Below are 19415 nucleotides of genomic sequence, written 5' to 3' on the forward strand. Positions count from 1 at the left end.
TAAGCAGAAACATTAAGCACAAATATTGTAACAGTGATATAGCCTAAACTGGACCATACCATAATCCTGTTCACTTATATTAAGTATCTCATAACACCCTGCATTTGCTGAAGAAAGAATTTGGCACAAGCAGACAGGAAACTTGTCAAAAATCAAGATATAGTCATTCTATGCCTTAGTGCAAGCTAGGGAAGTACTTTCACGGATCAGTACCTGGAATGACAGCCTCCAAAACAATGATAAGAAAGGAACAGAACAAGTTAGGGAACTGGAACAAACTGATAGGTTAGATTTTAGTGAGATATAAAGAAATGTGTAACTTGTAAAACATATAAATGACACTAGCTGAAATGTGCAACTTGGAGCACACCTCCTGGGTAAGGTGAATGTAACATTACTGCAAGAGATTGCTAAGAGACTGGTGTCATATAGAATCTTTTTCTTGTACCATATTAAAAAACCTGATTGACACTTGGTTTATTTGGTCTCTTTGGTTCATTATTTCATTATGAAATACACTCAAGTGTCATCATGCAATTGACTATACAATTTATCAACAAGATTACTGTCACAATGTCTTCACAGATGCTGCTGCAGGGCCTAAGACATGGCAGCAGCTGCTGGCATACAAGTATCCACATCTTTTGAGCATCCTCCAGCACTGTCTATGACACTACCCAAATATTTGAAAATTGTTAACTTTAGCATCCAGGTTAATACTGCTTGATGGTAATGTCCAAGGACACAGTTTTATCTAGACTGATAATCAGATCAAAGTACACTGCTTCTTGCCCAACCAGACTGTCCATGAACTGCAGGGATTTATCAAAGTGAGCAAACAAGATAGGGTCATCTCCGTATTTGAGATCTCGAAGCAGAACGGTGTTTAGCTCAGTGCAACCTACAGCTGCCTCCCTCAACCTTATCCATCAGTTAATTAACACTGATGTGTAAACAGTGATGGTGACAGAATGCAGCCTTGCTGCACTCCCATGCAGATAAAAAAAAAGCATACCCTGTATCTCCTGCCAAGTTGAGCGCAACTTTCTGTTCCATTATAGAACAGTTCTATCAGAGAAACTTTCTTCCTAGGGACTGAGTCACCTCATCAGGTCCCACAAACATGCTTCATGCACTGAACGAAATGCATGACAGGAGTCAATAAAAAGTGCCATGCACAGTTTATTAAATTCAGCCATCTTTTCAAAAAGTTGTCTGAAGGTTGGTCAATAGTAGAACAACCAGGTCTAAAACTCCACTGAGTATCCCAGCCTTTGCCGTGAAAGGTATTGTTGATTAGAGACATGAACACAGAAGCCAAGAGCTTTCCTGGGACCAAAAAGAGCATAATATTTCTAGAATTGCAACACTGTCTTATTTCCCTTTTAAAAGGGAGGAAGATTAACACCCCTCTTCCAGTCATTGGGGATAATATTGGTTTGGAACATCCTATTCAGCCACAGTGGAACAACTCTTCAGTAATGCCTACCCAGATTTCGATTTATGGATTGCAATTTGGATGCCTTATTAGTTGAAGGAAAGTGCCTTTAACTGAACTTCCTACCAATCTTCAAACAGAAGAGGAACCGGCAGTGGATGGACAATTGAGAAGCATCTATGCAACTGATCCTGCAGACTTCAGGTGATGCTGCTAGAAAGTCCAGCTGATGCTGCTAGGAAAGTTCAAACATTAACTGAGCAGCATTCCAATTCTCAGCTGGTAGAGTGGAATTTGAGGCCTTTACAAAGATGGCAACCTTGCCAAAGTTGCCTTTGACCCTTATGAATTCTAACTTATGGGCAGATTTTTCCATGAGGGAACAGAAAACACTGGACACAATGAAATCAGTTTTCAGAGTAGCAGCTGTGTTAGTCTGTATCCACAAAAAGAACAGGAGTACTTTTGGCACCTTAGAGACTAACAAATTTATTTGAGCATAAGCTTTCCTGAGCTTCGGGGGAGGGATAGCTCAGTGGTTTGAGCATTGGCCTGTTAAACCCAGGGTTGTTAGTTCAATCCTTGAGGGGGCCTTTTAGGGATCTGGCGCAAAAATTGGGGATTGGTCCTGCTTTGAGCAGGGGGTTGGACTAGATGACCTCCTGAGGTCCCTTCCAACCCTGATATTCTATGATTCAGGGGAGATACCATGATCATGAAGGTGGTTTTCCCAGGGTGAGGCTCATCCATTGCACTGCAGTTGTGCTGACTCCTGAGATTTCCCCAAATGCGGGAAACTCGACTGCATAATTTGTAGTAGTGAGTGACTGCATTCGTGCTCTTTGATGCATCCGATGAAGTGAACTGTAGCTCACAAAAAGCTTATACTCAAATAAATTTGTTAGTCCCTAAGGTGCCACAAGTACTTCTTTTCTTTTAATGAAATCAGTGCCTTTCCCATCAACACAATGAAAATTGATGGAATGGCTCTCAATCCATAAGAGAAGCTTTTCCCTTTATGACTTTGCAATCTATATTTTTTATATTTCAAGTAAATTATAGTCTTGAAGCTTAGATTCAACTCTTTATGTTCCCAAATGTGCTCCATGGAGGCTTCCTGTTGCCTACTGTATAGGGACTTGGGGGAAGGAGTGTTGGGTTTTCAGCTTTGCAAATCTATGGACCATTTGCATCCTACAGGTTGGATTTTATGATATGCGCACGCACACACACACACAGAGCAGATATGGGGAAAAGCCTGCAGAACAACCCCATAGAAGGATTCCTCTCCCTGAAAATGCCATACACGACCCCAAAAAAATCTGTTTCCTCAGACTGCACTGGAGAGAAGATTTCCCCCTTATAATCTTGCAATCTATATATTTTAATATCAATCAAATTATAGTCTTGAATTTTGGGAATATAAAGACTAGAATCCAATTATAGTTAATCTGTAGGGAAAAATATTGAAGTTTGTACTTATACTGGTAGTGTACATTCAAATGCATTCACTCAATGATGGGTTAAGTGTTTGCTGTATAGGTGCTTTAATATAGTGGTTCTCAAAGCCAGTCCACCACTTGTTCAGGGAAAGCCCCTGGCAGGCCGGACCAGTTTGTTTACCTGCAGGTTCGGCCGATCGCAGCTCCCACTGGCCGCGGTTCGCCACTCCAGGCCAATGGGGGCTGTGGGAAGGCCTTGCTGAAGTAGTTCCCACCTGGACCATTCACAAACGGCCTTCCAGCATGCAAGCCATGCCCTGAATGTCTATGTGTAGGTGCAGCCTGGAAGTCACTCTTGGATTACACACCTGTTTTTACTAGCCTTGGCTGCAGGGTGACTCCTATACTTTCCCAGTCCCTGATTTTCATTCAGAAATGTATGTCATGGACTGCCCAGCCCTCTCCTGGACAATCCAAATATTTTAAGTCTGTTATTCCTTTAAGGGCATAATATACATTTGACTGTTATCTGAAATAGAATCACACAGATAATTGTTTAATTTAAACAAACTGGATTAGATAAGACAATAAAACAAGCTTATTAATTACAGAGAGAAAGAGATTTTAAGTGAGTACCAGTTAGAAGGCAGAAATGGCTACAAGAAAAATAAAGATAAAATGCTTTCTAGTGCCTAAAAGACAATATTAGATTTAAGGAAAGATTCTCACCACATGTTTCTAGCAGTGTTAATGTCCAAATTCTTCAGGTCAGGACCTCACCCCCAGAGTTCAATAATTGTTTCCTTTGTCTTCTCAGCAGCAGAGAATGAGGCGTGTGTGGAGGAGGCGGGGGGGGGGGGGGAAGAGAGAGAGGGAGAAAAAAGATATCTTGGGGTCTTTTTAGTCCCTCTTTGAAAAGCATTTCCAGCTGAGAATCAGCAGACTGCCTGTATTTTGGAGGAAGGAAGCTCCAGGCTGTTTCTTTACTAAGATGAATATCTTTATCCCTGCCCACATTCCTTGCCAAAAAACTGTCCACTTGGTATGTATTAGCTTTGTTGACACCTGACTGGAGTGTCAGCTTCTCCTTTGTCTTTGAGAAACTGGTTCAGCCACTCCCCAAGACTTATCTGGGAAACTTACTTCAGTTATCATTTCAACTTATGTTTATAATTTTACACATAATGTTGCTATACACCCTTTGTCATGATATTACTGATCGGCAAGTTATGAGTTTTCAGATGATACCTCACAAGGAATACCTTGTATAAAGATTATTACAATAGTGTGCAATAACATTCAGGAAAGAGATCTTGGAGTCATTGTGGATAGTTCTCTGAAGACGTCCACGCACTGTGCAGCGGCAGTCCAAAAAGTGAACAGGATGTTAGGAATCATTTAAAAAGGGATAGAGAATAAGATGGAGAATATCTTATTGCTCTTATATAAATCCATGGTACGCCCACATCTTGAATATTGTGTACAGATGTGATCTCCCCATCTCAAAAAAAATGTACTGGCATTAGAAAAGTTTCAGAAAAGGGCAACTAAAATGATTAGGGGTTTGGAATGGGTCCCATATGAGGAGAGATTAAAGAGACAAGGACTTTTCAGCTTGGAAAAGAGGAGACTAAGGGGGGATATGATAGAGGTATATAAAATCATGAGTGGTGTGGAGAAAGTGAATAAGGAAAAGTTATTTACTTGTTCCCATAATATAAGAACTAGGGGCCACCAAATGAAATTAATGGACAGCAGGTTTAAAACAAATAAAAGGAAGTTCTTCTTCACACAGCACACAGTCAACCTGTGGAACTCCTTGCCTGAGGAGGTTGTGAAGGCTAGGACTATAATAGAGTTTAAAAGAGAACTAGATAAATTAATGGAGGTTATGTTCATTAATGGCTATTAGCCAAGATGGGTGAGGCATGGTGTCCCTGGACTCTGTTTGTCAGAGGGTGGAGATGGATGACAGGAGAGAGATCACTAGATCATTACCTGTTAGGTTCACTCCCTCTGGGGCATCTGGCATTGGCCACTGTCGGCAGACGGGATCATAGAATATCAGGGTTGGAAGGGACCTCAGGAGGTCATCTAGTCCAACCCCCTGCTCAAAGCAGGACCAATCCCCAATTAAATCATCCCAGCCAGGGCTTTGTCTAGCCTGACCTTAAAAACTTCTAAGGAAGAAGATTCTACCACCTCCCTAGGTAACGCATTCCAGTGTTTCACCACCCTCCTAGTGAAAAAGTTTTTCCCAATATCCAACCTAAACCTCCCCCACTGCAACTTGAGACCATTACTCCTTGTCCTGTCCTCTTCTACCACTGAGAATAGTCTAGAACCATCCTCTCTGGAACCACCTCTCAGGTAGTTGAAAGCAGCTATCAAATCCCCCCTCATTCTTCTCTTCTGCAGACTAAACAATCCCAGTTCCCTCAGCCTCTCCTCATAAGTCATGTGTTCCAGACCCCTAATCATTTTTGTTGCCCTTCGCTGGACTCTCTCCAATTTATCCACATCCTTCTTGTAGTGTGGGGCCCAAAACTGGACACAGTACTCCAGATGAGGCCTCACCAATGTCGAATAGAGGGGAATGATCACGTCCCTCGATCTGCTCGCTATGCCCCTACTTATACATCCCAAAATGCCATTGGCCTTCTTGGCAACAAGGGAACACTGCTGACTCATATCCAGCTGTCAGAAAAGGAGCTTTGAAAGGGGATAGCCGCATGTCTGCAGCCAATTTCAAAACAATGAGAAGAGTGGCCACTTGACTCATTTCCGGAGGCCAATCACAGTGCAGTAATGCAACACCTCATTCACACTGACGCCCAGGCATTTCAGCTGGGGCACAGCAAGCTTTATGCCTCTCGTGGAGGTGGATTACCAGGAGCACTCCAGCTGCAGAATCCAGGCGCTCTATGTGCCTTGCCAGTGTGGACAACTCAGAAGTTAGGGCGCCCGGGGCTTCTTTAGTGCACTCTAACTTGCAAGTGTAGCTAAGCCCTTAGTCTCCAGTGTTGGCACAGTAAGTCAGGCAAGCAGTGGGGACCTGGATAGAGTGGTTGCATATACTTTCTAAAGCCTTCAAATAAATTCGCAGTCCAAGAAGGGATTTTCTGTACTCCATCTTAAATTTATATAAAGTATCTCTGTTCACTGAGCTAATCCAACTTATCATTCGATTGCAGTCAATACCAGTCAAAGTGGAGAAAGAAAATGTAATCAAATTTATTGTAAGTGTCAATTTTTGAAGGTCTGAGAATCAACAAAATCCAAAACAAACATGTCAAATATGACGACTGGGCAAACTGAATCTAATCACTTAGGCACAGAGAAGAGAACTGCCTTCACCAGGTAGCAGGCAAAGTTCATTTGATATATTTATCGGAGAAGTCAGGGACTGACTGGAGGACAGAGATGGATTGCAACCCAAGCAAAGAGAATCCAGGTCCCCTGAGAGGTTAAGTTGCCGCCGTGGCTATCCAGTGTTATGAAGTGCTTTTCCACCCTCACCTTATTGAATGGAGTCCCTGATTGCCCATTACTGTTTTTTCAAATAGTAAAGCTGGTCAAATTTATTTGCAAATGTTTTCTCTTCTCACCACCCCGACCTCCACATCAAAAGGTAGACTTTTCTCAAACAAAAGTTGACATATAAAAGATTATCAACACTGATTTTGGGGGTGAGATTTTCTCATGATTTAAATATTTTCGTCCAAATGGCTACTGAAATTTCCCATTTCATGAAAGTTCCGTTTTATATAAACCAACAATTTCAAAATCATATTGAAATGGGTATCAGAATTTTTCATTCAGAGGAAACCCAACTTTAGTCTGTGACTTTTGTTAATAACTTTGATAAATACAATATTATCATCACAATGATCCATTTTGAAAAATGCAAAATGAAAACAACTCTGAAATTTGAAAAATTCATGAACTTTTTCTCATTTTTTGACTAGCTCTAAGAAGCAGAGAGATATAATTAAGGGGTCTATCTATCTATATGTAAAGCTCTCCAATCTGAATGTCAGATTATTTGCCCATTCCTAATAACAAACCCTTGTAAATAACTTGCAACTCATCTGGTTAATTAACTTTGAGCAACTTGATTAAAATTTCCATTTTTTTCTTAACACGTTTGCAGAGTTAAAATAGCACAGGTGTTAGCAAAAATCTGTTATCCAAAACAAACCTGCAGTCCATACATTCTACAAATCATTCTGCATTGTGACTCAGTTTCCCTTGATTTGGAGGTAAAATGGTTGAGCAATTGCCCAAGCATTAAAAAAAAAATCCCACCTATCTTCATTGTTTAAATAGCCAATTTTTTGTGTAAAGATTGTCCAGTTTGGCCAATGTATATGTGAAATAGTTGTGGGTGAGGACAAAGTCACAAAGTTCAGCCACCAGGTTTGCTGTGACATTATCGGGGATACTGTTCCTGGAGGCTTGTAGTCCATCTTTTTGTGGAATGTTGGTGTAGAGGGCTTCTACATCCACAGTGACCAGGAGGGTGTTTTCAGGAAGATCACCGATGGATTGTAGTTTCCTCAGGAAGTCAGTGGTGTCTTGAAGATAGCTAGGAGTGCTGGTAGCGTAGGGCCTGAGGAGAGAGTCTACATATCCAGACAATCCTGCTGTCAGGGTGCCAATGCCTGAGATGATGGGGCGCCTGGATTTCCAGGTTTATGGATCTTGGGTAGCAAATAGAGTACCCCTGGTTGTGGTTCTAGGGGTGTGTCTGTGCAGATTTGTTCCTGAGCTTTTTCAGGGAGTTTCTTGAGCAAATGGTGTAGTTTCTTTTGGTAACCCTCAGTGGGATCAGAGAGTAAAGGCCTGTAGAATGTGGTGTTAGAGAGCTGCCTCTCATTCATATTCCTACCTATTCATGATGACAACAGCACCTCCTTTGTCAGCCTTTTTGATTATGATGTCAGAGTTGTTCCTGAGGTTGTGGATGGCGTTGTGTAACAGAACACCACTAGCCGTCACCTTCAGCCCTCAACTTAAATCTCTCCAGAGCATCATCAAGGATCTACAACCTATCCTGAAGGGCGATCCCTCACTCTCACAGATCTTGGGAGACAGGCCAGTCCTTGCTTACAGACAGCCCCCCAACCTGAAGCAAATACTCACCAGCAACCACACACCACACAACAGAACCACTAACCCATGAACCTATCCTTGCAACAAAGCCTGTTGCCAATTCTGTCCACATATTTATTCAAGGGACACCATCATAGGACCGGGTTTCAGAGTAGCAGCTATGTTAGTCTGTATCCGCAAAAAGAAAAGGAGTACTTGTGGCATCTTAGAGACTAACAAATTTATTTGAGCATAAGCTTTCGTGAGCTACAGCTCACTTCATCAGATGCATTCAGTGGAAAATACAGTGGGGAGATTTTATATACACAGAGGAAATGAAACAGTGGGTGTTACCATACACACTGTAACAAGAGTGATCAGGTAAGGTGAGCTATTACCAACAGGAGAGCGGGGGTGGAGGGACCTTTTGTAGTGATAATCAAGGTGGGCCATTTCCAGCAGTTGACAAGAACATGTGAGGAACAGTGAGTGGGGGGAGGGGAGGGATAAACATGGGGAAATAGTTTTACTTTGTGTAATGACACATCCACTCCCAGTCTTTATTCAAGCCTAAATTAATTGTACCCAGTTTGCAAATTAATTCCAATTCAGCAGTTTCTCTTTGGAGTCTGTTTTTGAAGTTTTTTTGTTGAAGAATTGCTACTTTTAGGTTTGTAATCGAGTGACCAAAGAGATTGAAGTGTTCTCCGACTGGTTTTTGAATGTTATGATTCTTGATGTCTGATTTGTGTCCATTTAATCTTTTAAGTAGAGACTGTCCAGTTTGGCCAATGTACGTGGCAGAGGGGCATTGCTGGCACATAATGGCATATATCACATTGGTAGATGTACAGGTGAACGAGCCTCTGATAGTGTGGCTGATGTGATTAGGTCTTATGATGGTGTCCCCTGAGTAGATATGTGGACACAGTTGGCAACGGGCTTTGTTGCAAGGATAGGTTCCTGGGTTAGTGTTTTTGTTGTGTGGTGTGTGGTTGCTGGTGAGTATTTGCTTCAGGTTGGGGGGCTGTCTGTAAGCAAGGACTGGCCTGTCTCCCAAGATCTGAGAGAGTGATGGGTTGTCCTTCAGGATAGGCTGTAGATCCTTGATAATGCGTTGGAGAGGTTTTAGTTGGGGGCTGAAGGTGATGGTTAGTGGCGTTCTGTTATTTTCTTTGTTGGGCCTGTCCTGTAGTAGGTGACTTCTGGGTTCTCTTCTGGCTCTGTCAGTCTGTTTCTTCACTTCAGCGGGTGGGTGCTGTAGTTGTAATGCTTGATAGAGATCTTGTTGGTGTTTGTCTCTGTGTGAGGGGTAGGAGCAAATGCGGTTGTATCGTAGAGCTTGGCTGTAGACAATGGATCGTGTCTACTTCAGCCACACCATAAGAGGGTCATTCACCTGCACATCTACCAATGTGATATATGCCATCATGTGCCAACAATGCCCTTCTGCCATGTACATTGGCCAAAACAGACACTCTCTATGCAAAAGAATAAATGGACACAAAACATACATCAAGAATTATAACATTCAAAAACCAGTCGAAGAACACTTCAACCTCCCTGGTCACTCAATTTCAGACCTAAAAGGTGCAATTCTCCAATAAAAAAACTTCAAAAAAAGATTCCAATGAAAAACTACAGAATTGGAATTAATTTGCAAACTGGACACTGTTAAATTAGGCTTGAATAAAGACTGGGAGTGGATGGGTCATTACACAAAGTAAAAACTATTTCCCCATGCTAATTTTCCCCTCTAGTGTTACTCACACCTTTTTGTCAACTGTTTGAAATGGGCCATCCTGATTATCACTACAAAAGGGTTTTTTTTTTCCTCCTGCTGATAATAGCCCACCTTAATTAATTGGTCTTGCTACAGTTGGTATGGCAACACTCATTTTTTCATGTTCTCTGTATATATATAATCTTCCTACTGTATTTTCCACTGCATACATCCGATGAAGTGGGTTTTACCCATGAAAGCTTATGCCCAAATAAATTTGTTAGTCTCTAACCCTAGAAGTCTAAAAATAAGTACTCATTTTTTTTTTTTTGCCAATATTTAAACAGACACTCAAGTGCTGTTGGCAGCTCTGCAAGTCTAATGCTAATCGAGGATGAATTGAAAACTATTCTGACCTGGGTAGAGTCTAAACAAACAAAAGGAGGAATAGCATGTTGAGAATTTTTTCTCATCTATCACAGCCTAATGACAACAGTTAAATGACAGAACTAGGAGAGCTCTATTGATATAACAAGTTTTAGGTGCTATAGCAGAGTGGAGTCTGCAAGATTAGGTCACTTCTGAAACAATGTCCTGACAAGGAAACATTCTGAATTCAATTTATTTCTCACCTAGAACAGACTTTTAGAGTTGAAAAAGAATATTACCAATTTAATATGGCTTTTTCAGTGTCCACGGAGGTCTGTGTCCTTATTTTCCGAGACATAACTTGAAAGTCTGGACAACTTAAATTGTCCTAACCAAATGAACAGGCATTTCTTGACTTAATTATCATTTGTTTTAGAGCAAGGGTTCTTAAATTTTTCACAGGCTGGACCACACTTTAACACAGAGATTTGCTCCCATTGACAGTCCTGCAGAAACCCTATAGCAACTGCTTACATGAGAACAAAATATTAGGGAAGTGTCTAATGTACATTTAACTGGTCTCATGGAAGAGACCAGCTGTCTCTCTACAGATCACCAGCAAGTGTTTTCAGACTGCCAGTGGTCCCCCTGATCCCATTTGAGAATCTCTTTCAAAAATAAAAATGAGAAGAGAATGAGGAGAGTGATACCAATTTTGGCCATTCCATTCACTGTCACAGAGCAGGGCAACTGCACCTGTACTCCCTCTCTCTGGTCCAACAATGGCACCCAATCTCAGGCATCTACCTCTCCTGGTGCGAGGGACACAACACCAAACCAGTCCCTCTCCTTTCTGATTGGGGTAATTCCATGCTGAATGATTCCCCATCTTCATTGTGTTATTCCCAGCAGAGACTGGCTGCCCAAGCAGGCCTGCTTGTTTTCTCTTCAGAGATGGTTAACAGTATGACTGCCCACAGTTATAGTTACCACCGAGCTCTTTTTATGCAAGCCTGGTTTATTCTTAAGGTAAAAGCACTATAGAGAAGACATTAAAAACAATAAAACAACCTATACACACATACTAGTAAGTTTACCAAAGACCAACCCACCCTAACATAGGCTCTGGCATGAGCAGTCCTTCAAAATCTCACCCAAGCTGTTTACTTATGATTTCAAGTTCACAACAGCTTCAGCTGGGAACAAGTACCCTGCCTTATGGAGCCTCAGTAGGCCCAGTTCTTCCAACCCTTCTCTAGGGATTGGGGCCCTCCATGGACCAGGTTTCCTGCCCATTTGCTGGATCAGGAAGAAAAGCTATGCGACTCTTTTAAACAAGACTATTTATCCTGGTATCCTCTCTGTTGGTCCCTGGAGAATCCTGTTTGAACCAGTATATCCAACCATTTCCACGGGGTGGCTTCCAAGGCTGATTACTGGAGGAATTACATTAGCATCCCCATCCTACTAGACAGGTTTCAGAGTAACAGCCGTGTTAGTCTGTATTCGCAAAAAGAAAAGGAGTACTTGTGGCACCTTAGAGACTAACCAACTTATTTGAACATAAGCTTTCGTGAGCTACAGCTCACTTCATCGGATGCATACTGTGGAAAGTTTAGAAGATCTTATTATATACACACAAAGCATGAAACAAATACCTCCTCCCACATTGTAAGGAGAGTGATCACTTTAGATAAGCTATTACCAGCAGGAGAGTGGGGTGGGAGGAGGTATTTTTTTCATGCTTTGTGTGTATATAATAAGATCTTCTAAACTTTCCACAGTATGCATCCGATGAAGTGAGCTGTAGCTCACGAAAGCTTATGCTCAAATAAATTGGTTAGTCTCTAAGGTGCCACAAGTACTCCTTTTCTTTTTGCATCCTACTAGAGAAATTGCATACAATTCTACAATATCACATAGTTTCATTTTTAATACAATGGACCCAAAAGTATCAATCCTAACTCAGGTTTCAGAGTAACAGCCATGTTACTCTGTATTCGCAAAAAGCAAAGGAGTACTTGTGGCACCTTAGAGACTAACCAATTTATTTGAGCATAAGCATTCGTGAGCTACAGCTCACTTCATCGGATGCATACTGTGGAAAGTTTAGAAGATCTTATTATATACACACAAAGCATGAAAAAATAACTCAATAAGGTTTATCCTGATTCAGTAAAGTTTGTCTTAATTCCATAAGATTTGTCCAGGATTTTGCCAATCTGTCACAGTAGCCCTGGCCAGTATCAGCCATGCTGCCAGAAGGGAGTCATAAGGAGATAAGACTTAGCCTTGCAAATGCTGTGTTAGTTCAGATCTCAGGTTTGATTACATTTTCTTTGCCCACTTTGAGACTCGAATCCATGAGGCTGAGATGCTGCACCTAATGCTAGTTTTGCAGTCCATGTCTTAGTGGCCAGGTATAAATATCACAAAAAATCATACACATAATTGGTTTTCTTCTCTGCAGACTGAGTACAGTCCAAGATCTGAGTTTGTTTTCACTCCGAAGGGAATTCTTTCCAGGTCAAGACTAAGGCATATTGGAAAAGCACTGTTTGGAGAAACCTACGTTGCCACTGCCCATAGTATACCTGTTATTTCGACAGGACTTCAGCTCAGTTTTGCACTTTTCATATGTGCAAGAACACAAACCCTTCATTACAACTTATTGCTTTACCCTTCCTCCCCCACAAAAAAACCACAGCATGCCATATCTCAACTTATCCAGTTGACATATGTGTACATCGGCTAGTGTTGCTGAGGTTATACTTAATGTTTTTCATTATATTTCAAGGAAGATTAAAGTATGATGTGTAGTGGAATACGGAGCAGAAGGAAGTTCCCTGGAGAATGTCATTAATGGAAACAAAATGAGTGGCCATCTCATGGTAAAGAGGTGTCAAATGGCTTGGCATTTCCTTGCATTTGTAGGGTTTGCACTAAGAGGGAGATCAGTCAGTCAACCAAAGTTATCCCTTTTAAATGAGGGTTTTTTTTTTTAACTGAATAAAGATTACTTTATATATATAACCCTGATGTTTTAAAATTGTACCCATGCTGCCAAAGAGAGGTACCCTGCACTGATCATATTTAATGTTTGATCACGTCCACTGCTGACAAGTGGCATGAACAATTTAAAATGCAAAGAGAAACTAATATCACTTGAGCAAAACTTGGTGCACAGACTGCAGCCACAACCAAGAAGCTGTTCCAATAGCCACATTACCAACGGAAATATCAGAAGCTCTGAGCAGACCTGTCCAAACTCCACAGGGTTTGATACAAGAGAGGCTTGAGAAATGACTCCTGCAGTTTGGTTCACAGGGGTCAACAGTGAATTAAATTGCTTCACGTAGGTCTGGAAATTCAAGATCAGTAAATGCAAAACTCCAAGGGGAACATCTTCATCCACAGCAAGCCCCTCACTTACTCCAATAAGCCCTGGGCACCCACCTCCTTACTGGCAATATGTCTTGGAGGTGAGGGTCTATTCCCCGCACTCTGCTTTGGTCAAAGCAAAGGCTTCATTCTTAGTCTTAGGCTCCCCTTCTCAAAGCAGGTCCTAGAAGTAGCTATTTACTACTGACTGCTGACTCTTCTCAACAGAGTGTAGCTCTCCCTACAGGCTCCAGCAGCTGCACAATGGGGCTTTGAGTGTCTCTAGCCATTCACTCTTTCAGGTGTCCCTCTGTAGTCATAGCTGGAGTACTTCTCTGTTCTGGCTGCACTACTTGAGGGTAGACTGTATCCTGAGAGGGGGATGTGCAGTTGCCTTAATAGATAGAGCCACTCCACTGCCTATGAAAAGGCTGATGGGATGGAAGTGAGCCATTTGTTCCCTTTTGAGAGGGGGAAGGGTGCCACCCCATCCTCCTATGAAAAAAGAGCAATATGAAAAGCCTCCCTGAATTTGTTACTTGAATTAGAGAAGCGCTGGGTTTTGTGAAGGAAGGACGCTAACAGTTGTAAGCCCAGGTGTTTTGTGAGCAGCTGCAACTCGTGCTTGCTAACTTTTCACAGCCACCTGCAAAGAATTTCAAACCAAGCTGTAGTTTGATTGAATAGGTGGGTGTGATAGGAATGTTTTGCACAGCTGTAGCTCTGAGCCACTTGAACTTGAAAATTATAGCAAAGTCTGACTAATTGTGAGGTTATGTTGATGAATTTCAGAGGCAGGAAGCAGGGGACTTAAAGTTGTATATTTATGGATTTGTTGTGAAATATCAAACATCAGCAGGACAAAAGTAGGACAGAGATACACAAACTATCAGAAACAAGCCACCATGAAAAATACCTCTATCTAGAGCATAGAGAAGGAATGAAATCCATTGTTTATTCCATTTAATGTGTTTTATTTATTCTATTTTTAGATTTATTGAGTACCCTTATCCAGGTTGAGTGTACACACAAAAAATGAAAATGCAATTAAACTACTAATCAATTGGACTCAGTATCAGCTGTTTACCTTTTGCCAAATGATGCAGCTGAAGATTCAGTCTAATTTTAGTTTGTTATTACTAGCTAAATTGTTACCAGCCTCCCTTAGCATGCTGGGAGGAAGGCTCCAGTAATTAGGGTGCTAGCTTGAGACTTTAAAGACCTTATGTTAAATGCCCTATGGAATTTTGAGCAAGATCCACAAAGGTAGTTATGTACTGCAATGCTCAATGACTGAAAGGTAGGGTAAGGGAGAGAAACAGATCAGATGAGGAGCCTAGGGAGGGAGGAACTGGGAATGGCTGGGCAAGGAGGCAGGGAAGAGAAGTCCAGAGAGTGAGAATAGGACTTGCTGGGTAAAGGGACTGGGACGAGAAGCCTGGGGAGTGGAGAATAAGACTGAGATGAGCATCTCAGAGGGGAAACAACAGGACTGGGATAAGGACAGATTGGAGGGGAAGGGGCAGAGATGTCTGTGCATTGAGCACATGCTACTTCAGAGCCTGGAATAGAAACTAGTATTACTAGTCTTATGCTGTTAACATGTCTCTGTGAACCAGTACTACAGGGGAATAAGAATGACAACCTATTACTGCTATTAGTTCCTCCATTAGTTAAAGCAGCTGATGTCTGGGTGGTAATGTGAAATGTTCCAACCATGCTGATGACTCTTGTGAGTGTCAACATGATGCCATATGATGATGATTTTTTTTTAACCTGGGGAATTACACCACCTCTACCCATTTAAAGAACATTAAGGTTTAAAAGTCAAGGCCTCCAAAGTTAGGAAATGCCAGCATGCCTATGCAACTGTAAATTTGTCTCCCTTGGGCGTAGGCAATGTGATAGTCTTTAATTATATCACATACCTTTTTTTCCATAGGACCAACCCCTCTGCCCACCCCCAGACTTCTTTCAGTGCAACAGGATGGACAATATTCAATATTTTATTTTCTCTAATTGTTCAGTGTGTGTTGCCTTGGGGCTTATTTCCCATGCTCTATTCAAACCCTCTGCTGAAGGCAGAATGAATAATTTTCTTATGATTATTTCTATGGTGCTTATCACTGTGTTATAACAGTGCTTCACACATAATAGATTTATTTTCACAACATTCCTGTGAAATGAAGGGGTATTATTCCACCTTTACCAATCAGGAACTAAGGCGCAGAGAGCGGTCAAAAGTATCCACTAATTTTAAGTGCCCCATTTGAGACACCTGATTGCTATAAATCAGGGGTTCTCAACCTTCCCTCCTCCTACCCCCCCCCAACATACTATAACAACGCCACAGCCCACCTTTCCCACAACAACTGGTTTTCTGCATACAAAAGCCAAGGCCAGCATTAGGAGGTAGCAAATAGGGTAACTGCTTGGGGCCTCATGCCCCAGAGGCCCCTGAGAAGCTACATTGCTCAGGCTTTGGCTTCAGTTCTGGATGGTGGCTCAGGGCCCTGGGGTTCAGACTTTGGCTTTCTGCCCTGGGCCCCAGCGAGTCCAACGCTGGCTTTGCTTGATGGACCCCCTGAAACCTGCTCATGGCCTCCAGGGGCCACCAGGCCCCTGCTTGAGAACCACTGCTAGGGATTATATAGAACTTTGTGTTCAAAGCACAGCTCTCATTGACTTGAGTTGTAGATCTGAGTGCTGAGCACTTCTGCAAATCAGACCAAGATCTCAAGGCACCCCAAAAAATGAGGAACACAGTGTATGAAAACTTTGTTGATACTAGGTATTGTACTTAAAACCAGACTAGAGCTGAGAACATGACTGATTTTTCACTTTGGTGGCAGTTCTGAAAAATAAGTCAATTGGGCCAGGTAAAAGAGAATCTGAACATTTTTGGTATATTGAAAAAGGCCATTTTGGGTGTGTTCCAGCGTGGAAATGCTAACCTGCATCTATCGAGTCCCAGGGGAGTTCCCTAGCCACTGGGTAAAGGCTAAAAGGCAGGGATTGGTGACAACAGCACCAAAACCTCTTACTCCTGCTGCTGTTTTGTTAGTGCCTATTAGTGTCATCCACTGATAGTTTGTGAACGTGAAACTTCATTTTTCAATCAAATAGACTATTTACCCACATTTTTTGCCCAGCATTAATAGGAAGCAGGGATAGACTTATCCCTTGTCTCATTCACTATACTCTGTCCAACTTCTACAAGTGAGGTAGGGTGCTGGAGATAACAGCCTTCACCCCACAACGCTTATTACCCCCAGAGCTGGTCTAGCCTGTGCACTGAGGAAAGATGGTCATGGTCCAGTGCTTAAGGTGCCAGCCTGGGATTCAGAAGACCAGTGTTTGTTTCCCTGCTCTTCCACAAACTCTTGCATGTTAAAGGAGGCAGAAGTCCTGTGGGGGAAAAAATTGCATGTGGATATTATTATAAGCTAGTCCTTAATTACAAGTTTCAGAGGAACAGCCGTGTTAGTCTGTATTCGCAAAAAGAAAAGGAGTACTTGTGGCACCTTAGAGACTAACCAATTTATTTGAGCATGAGCTTTCGTGAGCTACAGCTCACTTCATCAGATGTATACCGTGGAAACTGCAGCAGACTTTATATACACACAGAGAATATGAAACAATACCTCCTCCCACCCCACTGTCCTGCTGGTAATAGCTTATCTAAAGTGATCAACAGGTGGGCCATTTCCAGCACAAATCCAGGTTTTCTCACCCTCCACCCCCCCACACAATTTCACTCTCCTGCTGGTGCTAGCCCATCCAAAGTGACAACTCTTTACATAATCAAGTCGGGCTATTTCCTGCATAGATCCAGGTTTTCTCACATCCCCCCCACCCCCATACACACACAAACTCACTCTCCTGCTGGTAATAGCTCATCTAAACTGACCACTCTCCAAGTTTAAATCCAAGTTAAACCAGAACATCTGGGGGGTGGGGGGGTAGGAAAAAACAAGAGGAAACAGGCTACCTTGCATAATGACTTAGCCACTCCCAGTCTCTATTTAAGCCTAAATTAATAGTATCCAATGTGCAAATGAATTCCAATTCAGCAGTTTCTCGCTGGAGTCTGGATTTGAAGTTTTTTTGTTTTAAGATAGCGACCTTCATGTCTGTGATTGCGTGACCAGAGAGATTGAAGTGTTCTCCGACTGGTTTATGAATGTTATAATTCTTGACATCTGATTTGTGTCCATTTATTCTTTTACGTAGAGCCTGTCCAGTTTGACCAATGTACATGGCAGAGGGGCATTGCTGGCACATGATGGCATATATCACATTGGTGGATGTGCAGGTGAATGAGCCTCTGATAGTGTGGCTGATGTGATTAGGCCCTGTGATGGTGTCCCCTGAATAGATATGTGGGCACAATTGGCAACGGGCTTTGTTGCAAGGATAAGTTCCTGGGTTAGTGGTTCTGTTGTGTGGTATGTGGTTGTTGGTGAGTATTTGCTTCAGGTTGCGGGGCTGTCTGTAGGCAAGGACTGGCCTGTCTCCCAAGACTTGTGAGAGTGTTGGGTCATCCTTTAGGATAGGTTGTAGATCCTTAATAATGCGTTGGAGGGGTTTTAGTTGGGGGCTGAAGGTGACGGCTAGTGGCGTTCTGTTATTTTCTTTGTTAGGCCTGTCCTGTAGTAGGTAACTTCTGGGAACTCTTCTGGCTCTATCAATCTGTTTCTTTACTTCTGCAGGTGGGTATTGTAGTTGTAAGAAAGATTGACAGAGATCTTGTAGGTGTTTGTCTCTGTCTGAGGGGTTGGAGCAAATGCGGTTGTATCGCAGAGCTTGGCTGTAGACGATGGATTGTGTGGTGTGGTCAGGGTGAAAGCTGGAGGCATGCAGGTAGGAATAGCGGTCAGTAGGTTTCCAGTATAGGGTGGTGTTTATGTAGCCATTGTTTATTAGCACTGTAGTGTCCAGGAAGTGGATCTCTTGTGTGGACTGGACCAGGCTGAGGTTGGTGGTGGGATGGAAATTGTTGAAATCATGGTGGAATTCCTCAAGGGCTTCTTTTCCATGGGTCCAGATGATGAAGATGTCATCAATATAGCGCAAGTAGAGTAGGGGCTTTAGGGGACGAGAGCTGAGGAAGCGTTGTTCTAAATCCGCCATAAAAATGTTGGCATACTGTGGGGCCATGCGGGTACCCATAGCAGTGCCGCTGATCTGAAGGTATACATTGTCCCCAAATGTGAAGTAGTTATGGGTAAGGACAAAGTCACAAAGTTCAGCCACCAGGTTAGCCGTGACATTATCGGGGATAGTGTTCTTGACGGCTTGTAGTTCATCTTTGTGTGGAATGTTGGTGTAGAGGGCTTCTACATCCATAGTAGCCAGGATGGTGTTATCAGGAAGATCACCGATGGATTGAAGTTTCCTCAGGAAGTCAGTGGTGTCTCGAAATTAGCTGGGAGTGCTGGCAGCGTAGGGCCTGAGGAGGGAGTCTACATAGCCAGATAATCCTGCTGTCAGGGTGCCAATGCCTGAGATGATGGGGCGCCCAGGATTTCCACGTTTATGGATCTTGGGTAGTAGATAGAATATCCCAGGTCGGGGTTCCAGGGGTGTGTCTGTGCGGATTTGATCTTGTGCTTTTTCAGGAAGTTTCTTGAGCAAATGCTGTAGTTGCTTTTGGTAACTCTCCGTGGGATCATAGGGTAATGGCTTGTAGAAACTCGTGTTGGAGAGCTGCCGAGCAGCCTCTTGTTCATATTCCGACCTATTCATGATGACAACAGCACCTCCTTTGTCAGCCTTTTTGATTTTGATGTCAGAGTTGTTTCTGAGGCTGTGGATGGCATTGCGTTCCGTATGGCTGAGGTTATGGGGCAAGTGATGCTGCTTTTCCACAATTTCAGCCCGTGCAATTCGGCGGAAGCACTCTATGTAGAAGTCCAGTCTGCTGTTTCGACCTTCAGGAGGAGTCCATCTAGAATCCCTCTTTCTG

At 42.6% G+C, this 19415-nt stretch overlaps 1 non-coding gene across 1 annotated transcript; it reads left to right on the forward strand.

Annotated features, from left to right (window-relative positions):
- The first annotated feature begins 2121 nt into the window (after positions 1 to 2121).
- LOC125642004 (U1 spliceosomal RNA) lies at positions 2122 to 2283 on the forward strand. The gene has a single exon (XR_007358217.2). It is a non-coding gene; the product is annotated as a U1 spliceosomal RNA (small nuclear RNA).
- Positions 2284 to 19415: the final 17132 nt, after the last annotated feature.

The sequence above is a fragment of the Caretta caretta genome, chromosome 8 (assembly GCF_965140235.1).
Source record: "Caretta caretta isolate rCarCar2 chromosome 8, rCarCar1.hap1, whole genome shotgun sequence".
In the NCBI taxonomy this organism is placed as follows: domain Eukaryota; kingdom Metazoa; phylum Chordata; order Testudines; family Cheloniidae; genus Caretta; species Caretta caretta.